At 41.3% G+C, this 22670-nt stretch overlaps 1 protein-coding gene across 2 annotated transcripts in view; it reads left to right on the forward strand.

Moving 5' to 3' along the window:
* The first annotated feature begins 4898 nt into the window (after positions 1-4898).
* LOC141132789 (sodium- and chloride-dependent betaine transporter-like) overlaps positions 4899-22670 on the forward strand; it is a 100119-nt gene continuing 82347 nt past the window's right edge. Inside the window, exon 1 of one of the 2 annotated variants that reach the window (XM_073621651.1) lies at positions 4899-5051. The gene's annotated coding sequence lies outside the window, so the exon portion shown is untranslated. The remainder of the gene's footprint in view (positions 5052-22670) is intronic. The other variant, XM_073621652.1, reaches the window with a different exon arrangement.

Below are 22670 nucleotides of genomic sequence, written 5' to 3' on the forward strand. Positions count from 1 at the left end.
TATTCAGACCCCCTTAAGTTTTTCACTCTTTGTTAAATTGCAGCCATTTGCTAAAATCTTTAAGTTCATTTTTTTCCTCATTAATGTACACACAGCACCCCATATTGACAGAAAAACACAGAATTGTTGACATTTTTGCAGATTTATTAAAAAAGAAAAACTGAAATATCACATGGTCCTAAGTATTCAGACCCTTTGCTGTGACACTCATATATTTAACTCAGGTGCTGTCCATTTCTTCTGATCATCCTTGAGATGGTTCTACACCTTCATTTGAGTCCAGCTGTGTTTGATTATACTGATTGGACTTGATTAGGAAAGCCATACACCTGTCTATATAGGACCTTACAGCTCACAGTGCATGTCAGAGCAAATGAGAATCATAAGGTCAAAGGAACTGCCTGAAGAGCTCAGAGACAGAATTGTGGCAAGGCACAGATCTGGCCAAGGTTACAAGAAAATTTCTGCTGCACTTAAGGTTCCTAAGAGCACAGTGGCCTCTATAATCCTTTAATGGAAGACGTTTGGGGCGACCAGAACCCTTTCTAGAGCTGCCCGTCCGGCCAATCTGAGCTATCGGGGGAGAAGAGCCTTGGTGAGAGAGGTAAAGAAGAACCCAAAGATCACTGTGGCTGAGCTCCAGAGATGCAGTCGGAAGATGGAAGAAAGTTGTAGAAAGTCAGCCATCACTGCATCCCTCCACCAGTTGGGGCTTTATGGCAGAGTGGCCCAACGGAAGCCTCTCCTCAGTGCAAGACACATGAAAGCCCGCATGGAGTTTGCTAAAAAACACCTGAAGGACTCCAAGATGGTGAGAAATAAGATTCTCTGGTCTGATGAGACCAAGATAGAACTTTTTGGCCTTATTCTAAGCAGTATGTGTGGAGAAAACCAGGCACTGCTCATCACCTGTCCAATACAGTCCCAACAGTGAAGCATGGTGGTGGCAGCATCATGCTGTGGGGGTGTTTTTCAGCTGCAGGGACAGAACGACTGGTTGCAATTGAGGGAAAGATGAATGCGGCCAAGTACAGGGATATCCTGGACGAAAACCTTCTCCAGAGTGCTCAGGACCTCAGACTGGGCCGAAGGTTTACCTTCCAAGAAGACAATGACCCTAAGCACACAGCTAAAATAACGAAGGAGTGGCTTCACAACAACTCGGTGACTGTTCTTGAATGGCCCAGCCAGAGCCCTGACTTAAACCCAATTGAGCATCTCTGGGGAGACCTAAAAATGGCTGTCCACCAACATTTACCATCCAACCTGATAGAACTGGAGAGGATCTGCAAGGAGGAATGGCAGAGGATCCCCAAATCCAGGTGTGAAAAACTTGTTACATCTTTCCCAAAAAGACTCATGGCTGTATTAGATCAAAAGGGTGCTTCTACTAAATACTGAGCAAAGGGTCTGAATACTTAGGACCATGTGATATTTCAGTTTTTCTTTTTTAATAAATCTGCAAAAATGTCAACAATTCTGTGTTTTTCTGTCAATATGGGGTGCTGTGTGTACATTAATAAGAAAAAAAATGAACTTAAATGATTTTAGCAAATGGCTGCAATATAACAAAGAGTGAAAAATTTAAGGGGGTCTGAATACTTTCCGTCCCCACTGTATATATGACAAAGGCATTCAATGAGATTGGACGGGTGGCCGCTCTCCCTCCGGATGCACTTATGGCGCATATATCGGTAATTCCGAAAGAAGAAAAAGATCCTGCAGAGTGTGGGAGCTACCGCCCAATTTCATTGTTGAATGTAGACTTAAAGCTTTTCACCAAACTGCTTGCCTCGTGTCTTCAGCCGTTATTGAACCATTTAGTACATTTGGACCAGGTTGGGTTTATCCCCACCCGTGAAGCGAGGGATAATACCATTAAGGTACTCAACTTGGTCCATCATGCTAATAAGACAAAAACCACCTCCATCTTTCTGAGCACCGAAGCAGAAAAAGTGTTTGATAGGGTAAGTTGGCGTTTCATGTTCAAGGTGCTGAGGCATATGGGACTGGGAGAGCATATGTTACGTTGGATTGCTGGGGTGTATGCCTCTCCTCAGGCCCAGGTTGAAGTTAATGGGGTATACTCAGAGCCGATTAAATTTTCAAATGGAATGCGGCAGGGATGCCCACTTTCCCCTATGTTGTTCGCCTTATCTTTAGAACCACTACTTAATAAAATTAGGCAAAACCCAGACATCCAGGGACTTCAAATAGGGGACCGCAATTATAAAATTTCAGCTTACGCAGACAATCTGTTGTTCTCTCTGTCTAGTCCACACGTTTCATTGCCGAATCTGATAAAGGAATTTGAAGGATATAGAGTACTAGCGAATTTAAAAATCAATTAAGTGAAATCAGAGGCGATGGGCGTGGCTCTCCCCTTAGTGGTACAGCAAACCATACAACCTAATTTCAACTTTAAATGGGTAGGGACGGCATTAAAATACCTGGGCACATACATTCCGTCAAGAATAGGGAAGATCTTTGAGGTAAATTTCCCCTCCGTTATATAAGGCAGTTCGCTCTCTACTAGATAAATGGCAACATGGAACCACTCATGGTTTGGCCGTTGTAACATTATCAAAATGAGTATTTTGCCCAAATTTTTGTATTTATTTCAAGCCTTACCGATAGACATTCCAACTGCCTTTTTCTGTCAAGTTGACACACTCTTTACTAAATTTATACGGGCAAATAAGCGACCAAGGATTAGTAGACGTCGTATGATTATACCTAAACAATATGGCGGCCTGGCAGTCCCAGATTTAGCTAAATATTATCAGGCAGTACATATTGGTAGGGTTATTGACTGGTGTAGACATACAGAATTTAAATTGTGGGCAGAATTGGAACAAGAATGTAGTGCGGTACCCCTGCATAGAGCGATTTGTTGCTATGCAGCACTACCGGTCTCCCTTAAAAAACACTCTCTTATAGGCCCACACTGCGATTAGGCTTTAAAATCTGTCAGAATCCCAAACACTCGTCAATACATTCCCCACTGTTTCCAATATTGGGAAACACAAGTTTTGGGCCAGGGATGGAGAAAGGGGCATTCCAGGGAATTCGGGAGAAGGGCTATACTCAGGTATCACATTTTTTGCACTCTGACGCATGGCCTACAGTTGCCTCATTGACGCAACTGGGGGGCCAATTTGAAATACATTTTTGGCAGGCACTACAACTCCGTCACTTTTTTGAGTCATTGAGACCAACGATATACTATAGACAAGAACCGACAAGGTTTGAACTATACTGTGAAGAGAAGGAGCCCCTGGCCTGAACAATATCTAAGATATATACAAAGTTAATTGCTCCCCCAGATAATTTGGGGATGCCAGGAATTGGAAAGTGGGAAATAGGCCTTAATAGGACTTTTACGCCAGCTCGGCGAGGCTTTGTAGGTTTTTCCCTGAAGCTTCAGATCCATGTTGGAGATGCAACAAGGGACGGGGGACTTTATTCCACATATTTCGGACGTGTCCTAAGATTAGCCAGTTTTGGTCAGAAGTACGAAGGATTGCCCAAAAATGTACAACTTGCCCACTTTTGGACGATCCTGCCTTTTTTTTTTTTTAAAACTCGGTCTCATGTCATCTGGTTAACGAGGCCAAGGCGTGTATCGCCCGATGCTGGAAAGATCCCACGCTACCATCGATTACAGTATGGCTTAATAGAGTAAGAAATGTGGGGGCCATAGAAGATCTGGTGCTCTCGGCCCAGGATAGAAAAGAGCAAAACATCAAAACTTGGACAACATGGAACTTGTCTGTATATTCAGAAGAAGGAAAGAGACTGTTTGGGGATACCGCAGGGCAATGAGTCCACCCTGTCTTGGAAGCTTATAATAATATGGAGGTTCCCTACCCTCCACGAAGAGAGGGGATCAGGGAGGGATGGGTAAAGGAGGGGGGAGGGGGATGGGTTTTTTTTTTCTCTCTTTCTTTCCGTTTATTGTTTTGAGTTTGCTTTAAGGGTGGGGATATTTTGTGAAAATGATAAAATTAAAGGGAGGAATGAGTTATACCCTGTTGTCTAGGATAGGAAGAAAAAGAGAACAAAAGGTAAAGAGGTTATGTAGAGAAGGTGATAGGGGTGCTTAAAGTTTAATATGTATATTTTGAAAGTCATATGCAGAGAAATATGTTTACTGTACTTTAATTGAGAGTTGACAAGAAATGCATTATGTTTTTACGTAAATTACAGCATGTAATGTATTATTTGCTCCTCCCTTGGGTATAAATAAAGAATATTTAAATTACACACAGGTGGACTCTATTTACTAATTAGGTGACTTCTGAAGGCAATTAGTTCCACTAGATTTTGCATGCCACACTTTTCCAGTATTTATTGGTAAATTAGTTTGAAAACCATTTATCATTTTCCTTCCACTTCACATTTATGTGCTACTTTGTGTTGGTCTATCACATAAAATTAATACATTTACGTTTCTGGTTGTAACATGACAAAAGGTGGAACATTTCAAGGGGTATGAATACTTTTTCAAGGCACTGTACCTTTCATTACGACTTTTCTTTCAACGCAAAAATTTATACACTGATTTTTGCAAGAGAATGAATACTTTAAAAAAAAAAATGATATTTGGGTTTGTCACAGGTTCAGCAATCGAATTCAGATAAAAATGTCAGAGCGTCTGGCATTGAGTCTGCCGATGGTCACTCACACATGCAGCGAGCAATGTCTGCGACAGGGATGATCCATTCCATACAGTGGCATAGCAATATTCATAGCAGCCTACCTATTTAGATTTTTTGCTTTAGGGCTACATGATTCCTAGTTGTGTCCCTGCATCCATAGTGTGTTGTAATCGCCTCTCTATAACCTCTTAATTAGATGCGCCATATCTCCCTCCTCCTCCCTCCCTCCCTCCCACCCCCTCTGCTTCGTTTTAATAGTCAGTCCAGGGATCCCAAAGGCTGTGGAAGTGGAAGCAGCGCTGGATCCTGTGTCAATGTGACATTTCCCTGTGTGCATCCCATCCTGTGACTCCTGGAACCGTGTCACCGTGCCTGGACTCTTCCTCTGAGGTTAGTGACAGTTAAAGTTCACCAACGAGTTCTGAAAGTTTTACTTTCATGGACATGAGCTATATTTGTTCGTGGGAACATTTTTTGCAAATGCCCTAAAGGAGGACGTGCACACCTGGGAACTTTAAACATTTAAACGTTTGCAGTTTTATTCGGCATTTTTTGGGTGTGTGTTTTTCTTCTTTTTTTTGCATGCTTTTTTGTGAGTGACCATGTTTTTGATGTATTTAAATGTAATTTAAATGTACTATGATTTTTTTTTTTTTGTGGTCATGCACCTACAGTATATACTTGCTCCATCGTTCATTAAAATACAAGGCACACTTATAAGTTGGGTCTCTATGCTGCAGCACGCAGAACGCTTCAAAAACGCAGTGTTCCAAAGTGCATCAGTGTTCAGATATGACTACGTCTGTTTCTATTGCATCTTTGAGGCTGGGTTCATACATAGGCCAATTGGATGTGGCTTTCCCTGCATCCAGTTCGCATGACATGCGAGTGTGATCAGCTCTCAATGGAACCGGTTCACACATGTCCGGGGTGGCCGCAGTCCGAATTGAAAAATTGTCCTGTGCGTGTTTGGGTCCGATTCAGGTGTGAATTCAGGCAAAAATTCTGACCTGATTTGAACTTGCACCAGTGAACAGACACGCACCGGACCCCAGGCACAAACCCGCGGCCGCACATGTATGAACCCAGCCTTAAGCTTTGGAAAATCCAGGTAAAATCAGTGTTAGGCGCTACTACAACCGTTAAAAGGTTTTTCGCTAAGGATCTTTTAATAAACATGTGCTCCAGTCCCTTGAGAATAAATGTTTATTCATATGGGGTGGAGAGGAGTAGGACAACAAGTTTGGGGACAACAGTGAAGCCAATCAATTCTATGCCCAACATTGGGGGATGTCTATCAAAGCATGTCCACTGATGATCAAAGGTATATCCATAGCCACTAAAGATTTTTTGGTTGCATATTGATGGTTCCAATTGCTGTTGTTGAAGGATTATCGGATTGTGTTTGCAAGGATCAGAAAGCACAAAAAAAAAATGCATTCAAATTTGCAGTCACCTTTGGCATGCCATTGTATGCAAGGGGTGATCAGTCTGAAATCTTTATTTTCAAGGAAGGAAATAACAAGGGTGACCAAAGGTCTGCATAACAAATCATTTTATTAATTTGATAGCTGTAACCAGTGTACAAAATAATAATCATAGCAATTGCTGTGTTATTAATACAGTAGATGCTGCTACCACCTGAATTTCAGGAGGAACAGATGTTGAATTGATGCATAAGCAATGCTCAATCTGGCAAGTGGGCAAGTTGTGGGCAGATTTTTTTTAAATGCAGCGAGCAATGCGATGTCCATTTTGTGCACAAAAAGGGACAAATGATAGGTGTGTCCACTTGCTGCTTTATAAAGATGCCCCAAATAGTCAACTGGAGTAGCTGGCAAAGTTCATTGATTCAGTTTATGATTCGGAACTGCATGTGCGGCGATGTCTGAGGAAGGATGCTCGCTTTAGCGATAAGGGTGAGAGAGGGAAGATGATGTGTGCTACCGGTGGCGGTCCATCTGGCCCCCTAATCTACATGTGGGGCGCTAAATGCATGGATTCCAATGGGGGGGGGGTTGTTTTTTTTTGAAGCACGTGATTAGAGCCAGTGGCTTTAAAAAAGGATGGGCCTTGGGGTGCAGAGCACTGCGCTCTGAGCCCACCCATTTGTGTGACAATAGCGAATGAATATTCGCTATTATCACACTGATTCTTCCCCTGGCCAATCAGGAAGTGGGTGAGTCCCGTTTCCCGATTGGCCGAAAGGAGAAGCCACCCTAAGGAGGAGGGAGGAGACATACAGCCAAGGAGACGCCTGGGAAGCCCGACCGACGGAGCCAAGACACGGAGGAGAGGGGAAGCTGCCGCCATCATCACCTGTCAGCACAGGGTGCGGGCTGGAGCAATGGGGGAGGGGGGGTCCATGGTCAGGTCCGTCTGACGCCCCCCCCCGACCGATGGAGCACCAGCCGCCACTGTGTGCCACTTCTTGCTGTTTATGGATAAAATCAGCTAAGGTCGCTCTTGCGTTTAAAGGGTAACTTCACTTTCATGATGTAGCACGGTCTCCTTGAGAACTGCTTTTAATTTATGTGCTCATCTGCATCACCATAACCCTGTAAACCTTCCAACCCACCTGACACTCTGGGTTCAGACATCCTTCCATGGGTACCTTTAAATGTCACACAGATCAATTAGTTTATATTAACTCAGCTTTTACTGGAGTAGCAGAGTAGTATTATTTACAAAGGAGGGCAATAGATCAACCGAGTTCCGATTAACAGCCCAGATTCGGTAAGACACCTTTTAGAACAGTTTAACAGTATGAAGATACAATATACATATATGTACAGGGAGATGCCATCTGAAGCATGACCTGTAGGACAATAAAGGGTTAAGTGTTTAATGCAGGTAGTTACACTCTAAAGGGGAACCCCAGGTTGGCCTATTCAACCTTTAAATCCTAATGAGAGATCCGACAGAATAAGGATAGTGCAGGGCCCTTTAAATAGTAACAACAGCAATGTCCGAGGTGCAGGCCTGATAGTCTTCACTCAAGGGGTTAATATGGCGCACAATGGAGGTAGCCGAGTACATATAACTAAAAATGGTGGCCCGTGACACCCACATCCCCCGAGAGCACGTGGATGAAACTACTTTACATGCTGGTTTTTAGCAACTCAAATGTGAGTGTTTTTATCTATTGTAATAAATATTTTTAACATACATGCTGCACTTAGAGGGCGCCGTCCTTCTTTCTTTTTTACTGATAGTCTTCACTGGCAGTTGGAGCTCATTAGATTATATCCAATAAGGCGCAGTGTTGTATTCAAAGACTGACTGGCTTAAACAGGCTAATGGTATTACTTGAAATGGTTGTAGGTAGAGGTGTCTATGTACAGTGTTCAAATGGCAGTACAGTAAAGTATTCCCAAGGTAAAGGTGTCTGTACACAGTATTCCAATAAAGTAACCAGGGAAAGATTGCAAAAGAGAGGCTGTTGCCCTCTCACCAATGACTGGACCGACTTAGATGCCTTGCAGACAGCGACCCCGGAAGAGACAATGAAGCCACCAGCGATGACCCACAAGCGTTGAGTGTGGACGAACATGTTGTTGAGCTACTGAGTTGGTGCCGTGTAGATGTCTGTCGAACAGCGAGCAGCGTTAGGCCCTCTGTGGCCAGGCTGGAATCACTTGAACACCGCATGGTAGGCCACAACCTCTCTCTCACTGTCACGGAGAGGTGTGCATCACGCAGGGCCCAGGAAAAAGAGGGTGTGGGACGGTTCTCCGGCCTCCTTTATAGTCTCTCCCAGAAGTCCCCTGAATGATGGCAAGGATTTCTGGGATGTGTAGTCCTAGTGTATGGTTATGCAATGGAATTGCTGTTCAGAAAGACTACTAGTCCCACAATCCTTTGAGTTGGGCTCACAAATATGATGACACTCACTGGCGCACAGCATTATATGGATAGGTGAGGAAGGACAGGGAATGCACATAATATTACAAGTATAGTCCACCATCGCTACAATGAAAAAAAAATAATATAGCATATACAATTGTGACTCAAGTCATATTGTAATTGAATGTTACTAAAAATTACCTTTCCTTTTCAATCTGCAGCGCTTTAATTTTCTGTAAAATGCAATGCAATATGGCTACCTGGAGGTGTTCTGTATACAAAATGTGTACAGAACGTCACCCAGAAACATAATTTTCAGCTTGTGTGATTGGCTCACTGATTTTCCCAGAAGTCTGCACTAAGATACAAGTCAGATTTTTGACATTCCCTGCAACAAAAATGTCATTTTTTAAATGGTTTTCAAATTTGTTTACAAATAAATATCTGAAAAGTGTGGCGTGCATTTGTATTCAGCCCCCCTGAGTCAATACTTTGTAGAACCACCTTTCACTGCAATTACAACTGCAAGTCTTTTGGGGTATGTCTCTACCAGCTTTACACATCTAGAGAGTGATATTTTTGCTCATTCTTTTTTGAAAAATAGTTCAAGCTCTGTCTGTCAGATTGGATGGAGAGCGTCTGTGAACAGCAAGTCTTGCCACAGATTCTCAATTGGATTTAGGTCTGGACTTTGAATGGGCCATTCTAACACATGAATATGCTTTTATCTAAACCATTCCATTGTAGCTCTGGCTATAGGTTTAGGGTTGTTGTCGTGCTGGAAGGTAAACCTCCGCCCCAGTCTCAAGTCTTTTGCAGACTAACAGGTTTTCTTCTAAGATTGCCCTGTATTTAGCTCTATCCATCTTCTCATCAACTCTGACCAGCTTCACTGACCCTGCTGAAGAAAGGCATCCCCACAACATGATGCTGCCACCACCATGTTTTATCGGGGGGGATGGTGTGTTCAAGGTGATGTGAAAATTTTGAAAATTTCAAGGGGTATGAATACTTTTTCAAGGCACTGTATTTACTAAAACGGGAGAGTGCAAAATCTGGTGCAACTGTGCATGGTAGCCAATCAGCTCACAACTTCAGCTTGATCAATTAAAGCGTTTGTTACCCCAACACTTCATAGTCCTGATACGTGCCTGCTGTACGATGTACTTGTATGAGAAAGTAATTTGTTCTCTTTGTATGCTTCCTTTGTGTGAAATCCCTGGTGTTCCTGCCAGTACCTCAGCTTTCCTTTTAAAAACTGACCACACTAAGCAGAAGAGCACACCATGGTCAGTTCTCTAGCTAGGAGTATGCTCTCCTCCAATGATCAGATTTGTTCTGACACGCCCCCGCTGCACAGCCATTCACTGGAAAGCTCAGTGTGCTGCTGGTTTTTCTCCCCCCCAGCTCATATGCAGCTGAGAACAGAGGGAATGTGATCACTTATAAAAAAGGGAAAAAAGGTATTTATAATGTTTTTTTATATCTATACAAAAATGTTTTGCAATCCATTTCTATTTTAAACTGAATGGGTTGTTTTACAAGGTGATCGTTTACAATCACTTTAAGCTTTGACAACAAAACCTGGAAGCTGATTGATTTCTATGCAGAGCTGCACCAGATTTTGCACTCTCCAGTTTTAGCAACTCAACCCCATACTGTGTTGTAGTGTGCTACATTGTTATAAAATAACAATGCACATTTTTTTTATCAATTGTAATGCATTGGCAGCTCATTCATAAGGAATGTCAGGCCAAAAATTTGTCCCCAGACATTTCTGTCTTTGGAAGTGGCTGGTTCTGCACTGCTGACCAATATTACTATCTCATGGCATCTTACCTTGTGTAGTCACACAAGTGTGTTTAGTGCAATGGAGTGGGACAAGGCAAGGGAGCAGCACACACACAGTCCTGGTGCCAGGGAACGCTGAAGATTCTCTAACCTTCCAGATACTTTTGTTCCCAGAGAATGCTTGTTTGGAGCTGTAACTGTCCCATTGTTGCACAGTACAACAGCATAAAACAATCCAAATTGGTAGACTGCCATCTAATATCTTAACAGTTTTGGACATGTGAAAATTTGGCAAAAATGATGGACCTCTGTGTGTCCTCTCCTCCTTTTTTTGGCATACCATAGTAGACCAAGGTAAGATCACTTCCATGATGTGGTAGAAGGGCAGGGCACAGGCACAACACTGAGTGTTAGGTCATACAGTACATGTTATCTGTTCTCTAATGCAAGAAAACTGGTAAAGCAACAAACATACGGGAAAGATAAAAACACTTAACTTTAAGAGAGCAAATTTTCCATAGATGAGGGCTACTCTGCAGTACTTAGACTGGGAGGGAATATTAGCATCGATGAACACAGAACAAAAATGGGAATTCTTCAAAAAGACTGTATGCAAACTCACTGCAAAGTACATTCCCATGGGCTATAAGTTTAAAAGGCTAAAACTAAAACCTATGTGGCTCACAGCCAAAGTTAAAAAGGTTATAAGTAATAAGAAAAGAACTTTTAAACAATATAAAAATGAAGGAACACTCTCATCGGTTAAATGTTACAAAGAATAACAGAATATGTAAAAAGGAAATCAAGGATGCAAAAGATAGTAGGACTAACCCCCAAAAATTCTTCAAATATATTAATAGTAAAAAGGTCAGGTCTGAGCATAATCTAGAGTGTGTGACTGGGGACAAAGGGAAATTTATTAAATATTTTCTTTACCTCTATGTGTACAATGGAGCATGGGGAAACTCATGTCCATAATGGGGATGGTATTGACATAGCTCCAAATGATCCACAATGGCTCAAATGTGATATGGTCCAAAAATATTTAGACAGAATAAAGGTGGATAAAGCACCTGGACCATCCTCCAACGGATCCTAAAAGAATTGAGCTCTGTCATTTCAAAGCCATTGTTTCTAATTTTTAGGGACTTGTTAATGACTGGAATGGTACCACTGGATTGGCGTAGGGCCAATGTGGTGCCCATATTTCAAAGGGGATCAAAGTCTTTACCAAGTAACTATAGACCTCTTAGTTTAACTTCTAATGTCGGGAAGATATTGGAGAGTTTAATAAAAGACCACATAGATAAGTTCTTGCTGGAAAAATGTTTTAAGCAACAGACAGTATGGATTCATGAAAGACAGAAGTTGTCAAACAAACTTGATTTCTTTTTATGAGGAGGTAAGTTAAACCTTGGACAAAGGGATGGCTGTGGACATGGTATACTTGGATTCTGCAAAAGCATTTGACACAGTTCCCCACACCCAGCTAATGTGTAAAGTAAAGTCTACAGGCTTGGAAAGATTAGTTTGTAAATGGATAGAAAACTGGCTAAAAGACAGAAGTGGTTAATGATTCTTACTCCGAATGGTCTAAGGTTATTAGTGGTGTACCCCAAGGTTCAATGTTGGGACCCTTAGTTTTTAATACCTTTATAAATTATATAGGGTCTGGGATTAAAAGTACCATTTCAGTCTTTGCAGATGACACAAAGCTGTGCAGTGGAATAACGTATCATAAGCTTAATAATAGCATGCAATGCCAAGCTGCGGTTTCCAAAGCGAGCAAAGTCCTTTCTTTTATTAAGAGAGATATGGACTCCACAGAGAGAGATATAATTTTGCCCCTGTACAAATCATTAGTAAGACCTCATCTGGAATATGCAGTTCAGTTTTAGGCACCAGTTTTCAAAAAGGATATCGGGGAACTGGAGAAAATGCAGAGAAGGGCAACCAAACTGATAAGAGGCATGGAGGAGCTCAGCTATGAGGAAAGATTAGAAGAACTGAATTTATTCTCTCTTGAGAAGAGGAGATTAAGGAGGATGTGATCAACATGTACAAATATATGGTCCATATAGTGAACTTGGTTTTGGGTTATTCACTTTAAGGTCATCACAGAGGACAAGGGGGCACTTGATTGCTTAAAAATAGGCCTGTATTTAATATAACTGGGTACTGCCATTTATAGGTAGAGTTGATCCAGGGAAAATCCGATTGCCTCTTGGGGATCAGGAAGGAATTTTTTTCCCCTGCTGCAGCAAATTGGATCATACTTTGCTGGGATTTTTCGCCTTCCTCTGGATCAACTGTGGGTGAAGGATTGTGTATATGGGATTATATGGATTTTTTTTTTTTCTTTATTGGTTGAACTAGATGGACTTGTGTCTTTTTTTCAATCCGACTAACTATGTAACTATGAATAAACATGCATGTTCAGCCAATCTGATTGAGCATGTTTATCAAAAAGTCATTTATAAGAAAGCTCTTTCAGTGATCAGAGTATACCTGCAGGGCTGACTGCCACCTGATGTCTATGGACGCTGTCAGGCACACGAGCGGACTTCTCGTCGGACTGAACTCCGATGAAACAGACTTGCCTACACACGATGGATCATTTCGAACGTGATGACGTAGGACCGGACTAGAAAAGGAAGTTCAATAGCCAGTAGCCAATAGCTGTCCTTGCGTCGTTTTCGGTCTGTCGGAATAGCATACAGACGAACGTTTTTTTCGATAGGAATCAAGTACGTCGGAAAGATTTGAAACATGTTCTATTTCTAAGGTCCGCCAGATTTTTCGACAGAAAAGGTCCGATGAAGCCCACACACGATTGGAATGTCTGACAGGTTCGTTCCGTCAGACCTTTTCTGCCAGAAAGTTTGGTCGTGTGTACGCGACATTAGAAACAGAAGAGGGCTGACTCTTAGACAGCAGGAGAATGTAGCACCTACCCACAGGCAGCTGATGGTACTGCAGAAAAATGTGTCCTCAGAAAGAAATAACCAAATCTATGAACAGCGTGAAGTGCATTTATATCAGTAGTGTGTATCAGCCCAGCCCTGGAATCTGTTCATTGTAGAAGGTTAATAACCCCACTCGCGGAGGTCGCCTTGCTGCGCACCTTGCTCTCTCTGCTCTTACAACACGAGGAAACAGCCATACAGAGCAATCTACATTATTGCCAATTCTGCAATAAAATGCTGAAATAACCTGACCATGTGACAGCCAGTCAAAGGAAAGTTTGCACCCTAGAAGTACTGCAAGCCAAGGGACTCACAACTAGTAGTCTCATTTAAAGTTATTTAGCCCTTTAACAAGTAGCTGTCAGTATAGAATGGTGCTGCAATTGCTGACTTGTTCTTAAAGGTATAGGCTCTAGGCAGGGGTCTCCAAACTATGACCCTCCAGTTGTTCAGGAACTAAAACTACCATCATGCCTGGTCATGTCTGTGAATGTCAGAGATTTACAATGCCTAATGGGACGTGTAGTTCCGCAACAGCTGGAGGGCCGTAGTTTGGAGATCCTTGCGGAGAGCACCGCAAAACCTCTTTAGTTATTATATGTTAAGCATGCTGGCACTTTTTGTTCCATTACAATTAGCTATGGTAGAGAAAATGAAGATGTAGTCCTGTGATTATTACAACTTCAACCATGCAAGCCAGGCTGGGACTTTTTAGTCTGGAGTACACCTTACCCGAATCTGGAACTATGTTGGAGTTTATTCCGAATGCCCCCTACTTATATTTACCACTTTGTGGAGGAACGCTGAGAGCTGCTGTATATAGTAGGGTTTTTTCCTGTTTTTTTAATGTTAATTGTGTTTAATTGGGAGTTGTCATCTTAAAGGGGTTGTAAACCCTCGCCGTTTTTCACCTTAATGCATTCTATGCATTAAGGTGAAAAACCTCCTGTACTTCAGCAGCGCCCCCAACCCCCCCTTCTACTTACCTGAGCCCCGTAATTCCCACGACGGGAATGAGTACACCAGCTCTGGCTGGTGTCTCGTGTCCTGACCTGATTGGATAGATTGATAGCAGCGCAGATATTGGCTCCCGCTGCTGTCAATGATATCCAATGACACGGGCGCTGGGGGGGGGGGCAGAGCTGAGTCCTGCTGTCTATGTTCCACGGACGCAGCAGCAGGACACTGGAGCGCGCCTTCTCCGACGGGGCACTCGAGAAGAGGAGGAGCCAGGAGCGCCGCGGAGGGACCCCAGAAGGGGAGGATCGGGGGCCACTCTGTGCAAAACCAACTGCACAGCGGAGGTAAGTATGACATGTTTGGTTTTTTTTTTTTGGTTTTTTAAACAAACCTTTACAACCACTTTAACTAATTGATTGTGGAGCAAACCTCTTTGTAATTATAAATGTTGTGATTACTCATTCTCTGCCATTATGGACAAAACATGTTAGCTATTTTGTGCCACTTTTAATGTAGCCTTTTAAAGAATTCGGAACTTGGACCATACCAGGTTGCCGGCTAATTTCTTGGATTGATGCCTTGGGAGCACTCACTCCAACCAGGAGCACCGGCCCTTAGCAATCTATGTGATAACAGACCAGTTGAGCTTGGCTAAAGTTTTTTCAGTATGACAGGGCGGGAACCTCTTCCTGAATTGCACACATCTGGAGAAGATTTTGTTGTTTGTAAGACTTTGGCACACTGTTAGTACAGGAGTGAATCACGTGGAGATTCCACAGATCACAAACAGATGGACATAAAGAAGTACATTACCGAATATGTGAACTTCCGCCTATTTCTGTTTACACCAAATGCTATACAGACTGTAGAGGATTTTATGAAAGGTTTCCCCTAGGGCAGACAGTCGTTACAATTATAAAAAGAAATTCACAAATCACCTAAATGTTTCAAATATGGCCACAAGTCTGCAAATGCCTACCGCTCATTAGGCTTGCCCAAAGGTAAAACAGTTCTGCAAAACCATTGCCCAATATGGTACAGATCATATGGTGAATTAGTGAACCTGCTATTACAAATGGACACTACCAGGAACTTATTTTTTATCATGGAATGACTAACATTTTTGGAAAAAAAACTCTGAATCTGAATTTTAAAGGCAATTTAGGAAAAAGAAATTTGTATTATTTAAAAGAAAAATATTTATTTCTGTATAGATTAAAATTGTACAAAATGGTGGTAAAAAGCTGTCGACAATATAAACATGGTATACCAACATTGTATCATCACACTGCATGAATGCAAATACAAATTTTAAATAATCCTGAAGTGGTATTCCTCAGCTACTTGCTGTTCCTCCATCGGTGAGAATCCCGATGGTGTGTAGTAGATGGGGTAACCAACGTGTTTCGAAATGTACAGCTATAAACAAAATCTTCCTCAGGGATCAATACCACTTCTGAAATATAGGATAATTGCACTTTGAATCAATGTTTATAACTTCTATATATTGCATATGTATATGAATACATTACACATACACTTACAATGTAAACGAACACTCTTAGTGAAAGCACTCCTTTAACTACAGAGAGAACCATATATCGTTCGTGTTATATGCCTTTCGTGACATGCAAGGACCAACAGATAATATCCAACCTTGTGGCACCCAAAAAAGGCGCAACAATTTTACACTATATGAGGCAAAAAAAAAAGAGGAAAAACAAATTAATCCCTGGCAAAATAATCAATAATCATTCCATGGGAAACTGGATCAACCTAAATGATATTCCTCACAAGGAGTCAATCAATGGTTGACCCAGTGGAATCAAACAACCAGAAAGAATACTTACTGGTAAAATCACTGTGTGCCTCTTTCGTTTAGACTGTCCAGTTGCAAACAAACTCCCAAGGGGTCTAGTCCGCTGCCGCCTGCTGTGTGATGTTACTTGGCTGCAGAGACATGTCCACATAAAGAAATGTGGGAGAAGGAATGGCGCCAGCCACGGTCCCCAGCTTCCCTTTGTACTGAGCATGCCCAAATGTTTGACATCATGCGTTGCCGTGTCAGATCAGCGTCATGTGTTGCTACATCATATGTAGTCTCCGCAATGACAACTTCCGGAGACCAGGACAGCGGCCATCTTGGGGACAAAATAGGCCACCGACACAATGGGGGTTATTTAGGAAAGGCAAATCCACTTTGCACTGAAAGTGCACTTGGAACTGCAGTCGCTCTAAATCTAAGGGGTAGATCTGAAATGAGGGGAAGCTCTGCTGATTTTATTATTCAATCATGTACAAGCTAAAATGCTGTTTTTTTATTTTCCTTGCATGTCCCCCTCAGATCTACAGCGACTGCACTTCCAAGTGCATTCGCACTTTTCTTTTTTTTTACATTTTTCTTCACAAATTGATTCACACTGAACAACCCATGCTGAATGGGCTAAACTGCGCAGATGGACAACCTTATGCAAGGAAACATAGACACAACCATTTTTTGAGGTGTGAGAATCAGTTATAGATATTTTACCAACTTTGACCAAGCAGAAAAATATTACAAAGTTTTGAGCTGACTTCTCAGTTCATTACAAGTACATTTTCCAATGATCTTCCAGTTCAACTCCCTCTATACTATTCTTTTAGTGATTTCTTCAGGTCCTTTTTCTGTATGCTGGCAGCTGCTTTTTGTAATTATGTTCTACTGTATCCAAACTGGTACAACTGGTACAAAGGGTTTCCCATTTTTTCCCTTTCCAATAATTAATCTCACATGTTGTACTGTTTTTATTCAATTACAACACTTAGAAAACATTTGATATTCTCTTTAAACAAAAGTGTTTGATGATTTAAAAAAAAAATCGTAAATTGAACCAGTCATACTTCTGGGCACATACATTAGCAGAGATCCCCTTCAGTAAAAACTGCTTGATAAACTGATCAGATATAAGAAGCTGGCGTTATGTGGGGTTTTTTTTTTCAAAATGTTTAGTCTTTCCATTTATTTAGCAAAAAAAAGAAAAAACCCACTGGTGATTAAATACCACCGAAAGAAAGCTCTATGTGTGTGAAAAAAAATTCTAACAATTTCACATGGTTACAGTGTTGCATAACTGCTCAATTTTTGTGACAGCCCTGAAAACTGAAAATTAGCCTGGGCAGGGAGGGGGTGGGTGTCCGGTATTGAAGCGGTTAAAGGTTCTTTCTACCCAATTATGATATTTCATGATTCCACTATGCATGTGGGGGTTGTCATGCATTATGTATCATGAACAATTAAGAAGTAGGAATATTTTGATGTTGTTGGGAAAAAACCCTAATACTCCAAGATGGGCAGGAACAGAGTTGGGAGTTATGGCGAGGAGACATCACCATTAGAGCCCTGAACCTTAATTTACAATTGAAATATGCACATGTATATTATGAAATATATACATTTTATGTGTACATTTTATATATATATATATATATATATATATATATATATATATATATATATATATACAGTATCTCACATTTTTGTAAATATTTTATTTTATCTTTTCATGTGACAACACTGAAGAAATGACACTTTGCTACAATGTAAAGTAGTGAGTGTACAGCTTGTATAACTATTAACTATAGTTAATAGTTCAAATTTACACTATTATATAGTGTAAATTTGCTGTCCCCTCAAAATAACTCAACACACAGCTATTAATATCTAAACCGCTGGCAACATAAGTGAATACTTTATACAATACTTTATTAAATACTTTATGTAATACTTTGGCCTAATTATCCATTTTTGTGACTTATTAGTGTTACAAGGTCCCAGGTGTGAATGGGAAGCAAGTGTGTTAAATCTGGTGGTATCGCTCTCACTCTCCCATACTGGTCACTGGAAGTTCAACATGGCACCTTATGGCAAACAACTCTCTGATGATCTGAAAAAAAGGATTGTTGCTCTACATAAAGACGGCCTAGGCCATAAGAAGATTGCCAAAACCCTGAAACTGAGCTGCAGCACAGTGGCAAAGACCATACAGAGGTTAAACAGGACAGATTCCACTCAGAACAGGCCTCGCCATGGTCGACCAAAGAAGTTGAGTGCACGTGCTCAGAGTCCTATCCAGAGTTGTCTTTGGGAAATAGACTTATGAGTGCTGCCAGCATTGCTGCAGAGGTTGAAGGAGTAGGGGGTCAGCCTGTCAGTGCTCAGACCATACTCCGCACACTGCATCAAATTGGTCTGCATGGCTGTCGTCCCAGAAGGAAGCCTCTTCTAAAGATGATGCACAAGAAAGCCCGCAAACAGTTTGCTGACTAAGGACATGGTTACTGGAACCATGTCCTGTGGTCTGATAAGACCAAGATAAACTTATTTGGTTCAGATGGATTTGTGTTGAGTTATTTTGAGGGGGCAGCAAATTTGCACTGTAATACAAGCTGTACACTCACTACTTTACATTGTAGCAAAGTGTAATTTCTTCAGTGTTGTCACATGAAGGATAATAAAATATTTACAAAAATGTGAGGGGTGTACTCACTTTTGTGAGATACTGTGTGTGTGTGTGTGTATATATATATATATATATATATATATATATATATATACAGTGGGGATGGAAAGTATTCAGACCCCCTTAAATTTTTCACTCTTTGTTATATTGCAGCCATTTGCTAAAATCATTTAAGTTCATTTTTTTCCTCATTAATGTACACACAGCACCCCATATTGACAAAAAAAACACAGAATTGTTGACATTTTTGCAGATTTATTAAAAAAGAAAAACTGAAATATCGCATGGTCCTAAGTGTCCAGACCCTTTGCTGTGACACTCATATATTTAACTCAGGTGCTGTCACATTTCTTCTGATCATCCTTGAGATGGTTTTACACCTTCATTTGAGTCCAGCTGTGTTTGATTATACTGATTGGATTTGATTAGGAAAGCCACACACCTGTCTATATAAGACCTTACAGCTCACAGTGCATGTCAGAGCAAATGAGAATCATGAGGTCAAAGGAACTGCCTGAAGAGCTCAGAGACAGAATTGTGGCAAGGCACAGATCTGGCCAGGGTTACAAAAAATTTCTGCAGCACTTAAGGTTCCTAAGAGCACAGTGGCCTCCATAATCCTTAAATGGAAGACGTTTGGGACGACCAGAACCCTTCCTAGAGCTGGCCGTCCAGCCAAACTGAGCTATTGGGGGAGAAGAGCCTTGGTGAGAGAGGTAAAGAAGAACCCAAAGATTACTGTGGCTGAGCTCCAGAGATGCAGTTGGGAGATGGGAGAAAGTTTACTCTAAAGTCAATAATCATTGCAGCCCTCCACCAGTCGGGGCTTTATGGCAGAGTGGCCTGACGGAAGCCTCTCCTCAGTGCAAGACACTTGAAAGCCCGCATGGAGTTTGCTAAAAAAAACCTGAAGGACTCCAAGATGGTGAGAAATAAGATTCTCTGGTCTGATGAGACCGAGATAGAACATTTTTGGCCTTAATTCTAAGCGGTATGTGTGGAGAAAACCAGGCACTGCTCATCACCTGTCCAATACAGTCCCAACAGTGAAGCATGGTGGTGGCAGCATCATGCTGTGGGGGTGTTTTTCTGCTGCAGGGACAGGACACCTGGTTGCAATCAAGGGAAAGATGAATGCGGCCAAGTACAGGGATATCCTGAACGAAAACCTTCTCCAGAGTGCTTAGGACCTCAGACTGGGCCGAAGGTTTACCTTCCAACAAGACAATGACCCTAAACACACAACTAAAATAACGAGTGGCTTCACAACAACTCTGTGACTGTTCTTGAATGGCCCAGCCAGAGCCCTGACTTAAACCCAATTGAGAATCTCTGGAGAGACCTAAAAATGGCTGTCCACCAACGTTTACCATCCAACCTGACAGAACTGGAGAGGATCTGCAAGGAGGAATGGCAGAGGATCCCCAAATCCAGGTGTGAAAAACTTGTTGCATCTTTCCCAAAAAGACTCATGGCTTTTAATTAAATTAACTTAAATGATTTTAGCAAATGGCTACAGTATAACAAAGAGTGAAAAATTTAAGGGGGTCTGAATACTTTCCATCCCCACTGTATATATATACATATTGTATATCAGTAGCGGCTGGTGCTCCATTTTTTTGGGGGGGGCGGTAAACAAACCCCTCGCCAGGTCCACACTTACCCCATCCAGGTCTTGGCTTCCCCGTCTTCGTTAGCCGGCTAATCCGGTCTTTAGATCCGCCTCCTGTTCCGATTAACCGGGAGGAGAAGCCGGAAGACAATAGCGAATATTGATTCGTTAATGTCACTAGTGGGTGGGTTCGGGGCGTAGAGCCCGACCTTTTTTGAAGCCAATTAGAGCCTCAGGCTCTAATCATGTGCACCCCAAATTGAGATTAGGGGGCGGCGCATGAAGTTTAGAGGGGCGGCTCTAGTCAAAGAATAGGTAGAGAGTGCTGGTTTCACACTATGCGATGGGACGAGACATGCCATCCCTTGCCTAGTGTGTATATTATACATAATACATTAGATATGTTTACAGGGCCTGGATCACAGCTTATCATCAAAGAGAAAATAATGAAAGAGAACTTAGCTGGACAATACCACATCAGAAACTATAACAAATATAACTTCCTTCTGATCTAATATTTATCCCATCTACCTCCAAATTGGGCTCCATGACTCCTACCTGTTGGATGTTCAAAGGGGAGATTAACCACCTGGCTACCAGCGCATTTGTTAAATTTTTCACACACATATTAAACTCCCTATTTTTTTGCTGAAAATTACTTTAACTCATTATATATTTTCTGAAAACAGAGACCCTGGAGAATATAACCGTGCCAGTTAAAATTGTTTATGTGTCTTTGTGCACCTATTTATCAAGCACTAATATTCAGAGAAAAATACCCTAAAATGAATTTTAGTGCAAATAAACAAGAATTTTGGCACAATATAAAAGATGGAGTTGTGTCGGGTAAATAGATACCAAACATGTTAAGCCTAAGGCCTCATGTACACTAAGCTTAAAAACGCCTCTTTTACTGGTGTTTGTCTTTATTTATTTTTTTAGCCTGCGAAAGCACCTATATGTAAGACTATGTGACCATGTAGACATAGGCATTTACAGGCCTGTTAGAAAAATCCCATCAAAAGCACATTCAAGAGACGAGCTTTTGAGCAGAAAAAATGCTTGACCTAAATGCGTGTAAACGCATCTAAAGCATACGGCCACAAAAAAACTATGGTTCCCAACATCTCCATAGTTGATGCTTTGAATACATATATACTGTAGGGTATCGGTTTAGAGTTAAGCAAAAATTATGGCCCTAGAAATATTGCTCTTATTTTATAAAAAAAACCTTAAAGAATACCTAGAATTTTAAAGGGAATTAATTTACTGTCCCAGTGACAAAGGTTCATCCGGACAGAAAGTGAGGGAAAATCACCAACAGGGACACAGACAGAAATAAACATGCTTTTTTCAGTAGCGTAAGGGAAGTTCAGAATTCCTGTAAAGCCAACCATAGATGGACCATTTCTGTAAATTTTTTTGTTGGCTGACTTCTGTCAGGCAAGAGCGGCCATACAAGACAACAATGGAAAGCTAAAGCTGGCCATAGATGAATCAAAATTTAGCAACATCTGCTAAACTGGCCAAATTTCGATCCGACTATGGCCAGCTTTAGCTTACCATTGTTGTCTTGTATGGCTGGTCTTGCTCAACAGAAGTCGGTCTAACAAAAAAAACAAAGATGCCAAAAGCTTTCCATTTTTTCCTCCCTTCCTGTCTGATAAGAACTCAGCAGATGTTCTAAACCTTCCCACTCCATCAAAAACTAAAAGAAAAGTGTATATGAAAACTTTCAATAAAAATGTATTGTTGGGGAAAAAAAAGTGTAAAGTCAAAGTGTTTCTTTCTTTGTTTTGGATACAGCCCCCTCTTTCACTTTTGTGGAGAGGTTGTGTGGCATCCATTTAAATTAGATATCCATTGGCTAGGCGTGTTATGTCCACATAGTACCAGTAATGGCTTTCACATTTTGGATGCTCTTTGTCTGACTTTGGGAGTTTAATAAGTAGTTAGAACTTGCTTTTTGTGAATGTTTATTGACCTTCTACTCCTTGGGTACTCATATTGGCTTTTGAAGATCCTCATATCCCTTGCAGCCCTTTTTTCCCTATTCCTGAATCATGGTTGGATTATGACCCTGTGTAAAAAAATATCATCTATCACCTCCTTTCTCTTGAAGATGCAAATTTAATATGTGGAAAACGCTTTAAGAAGTGGTCTCATCCCTTCACAAGTATTGACTGGAAAATTGAAAGATAATTCGATTTTTTAGATTAACAAGTAAATACAATATGACTTTGTTGTACAATGAAAAAGTGAACTACAGTATGTACTTGCATGTATTTATGTTTTAATGGGAACAGGAATAAAAGTACGTAGATTATTAATAATT

Source organism: Aquarana catesbeiana, linkage group LG03 (assembly GCF_042186555.1).
Source record: "Aquarana catesbeiana isolate 2022-GZ linkage group LG03, ASM4218655v1, whole genome shotgun sequence".
Lineage (NCBI taxonomy): Eukaryota > Metazoa > Chordata > Amphibia > Anura > Ranidae > Aquarana > Aquarana catesbeiana.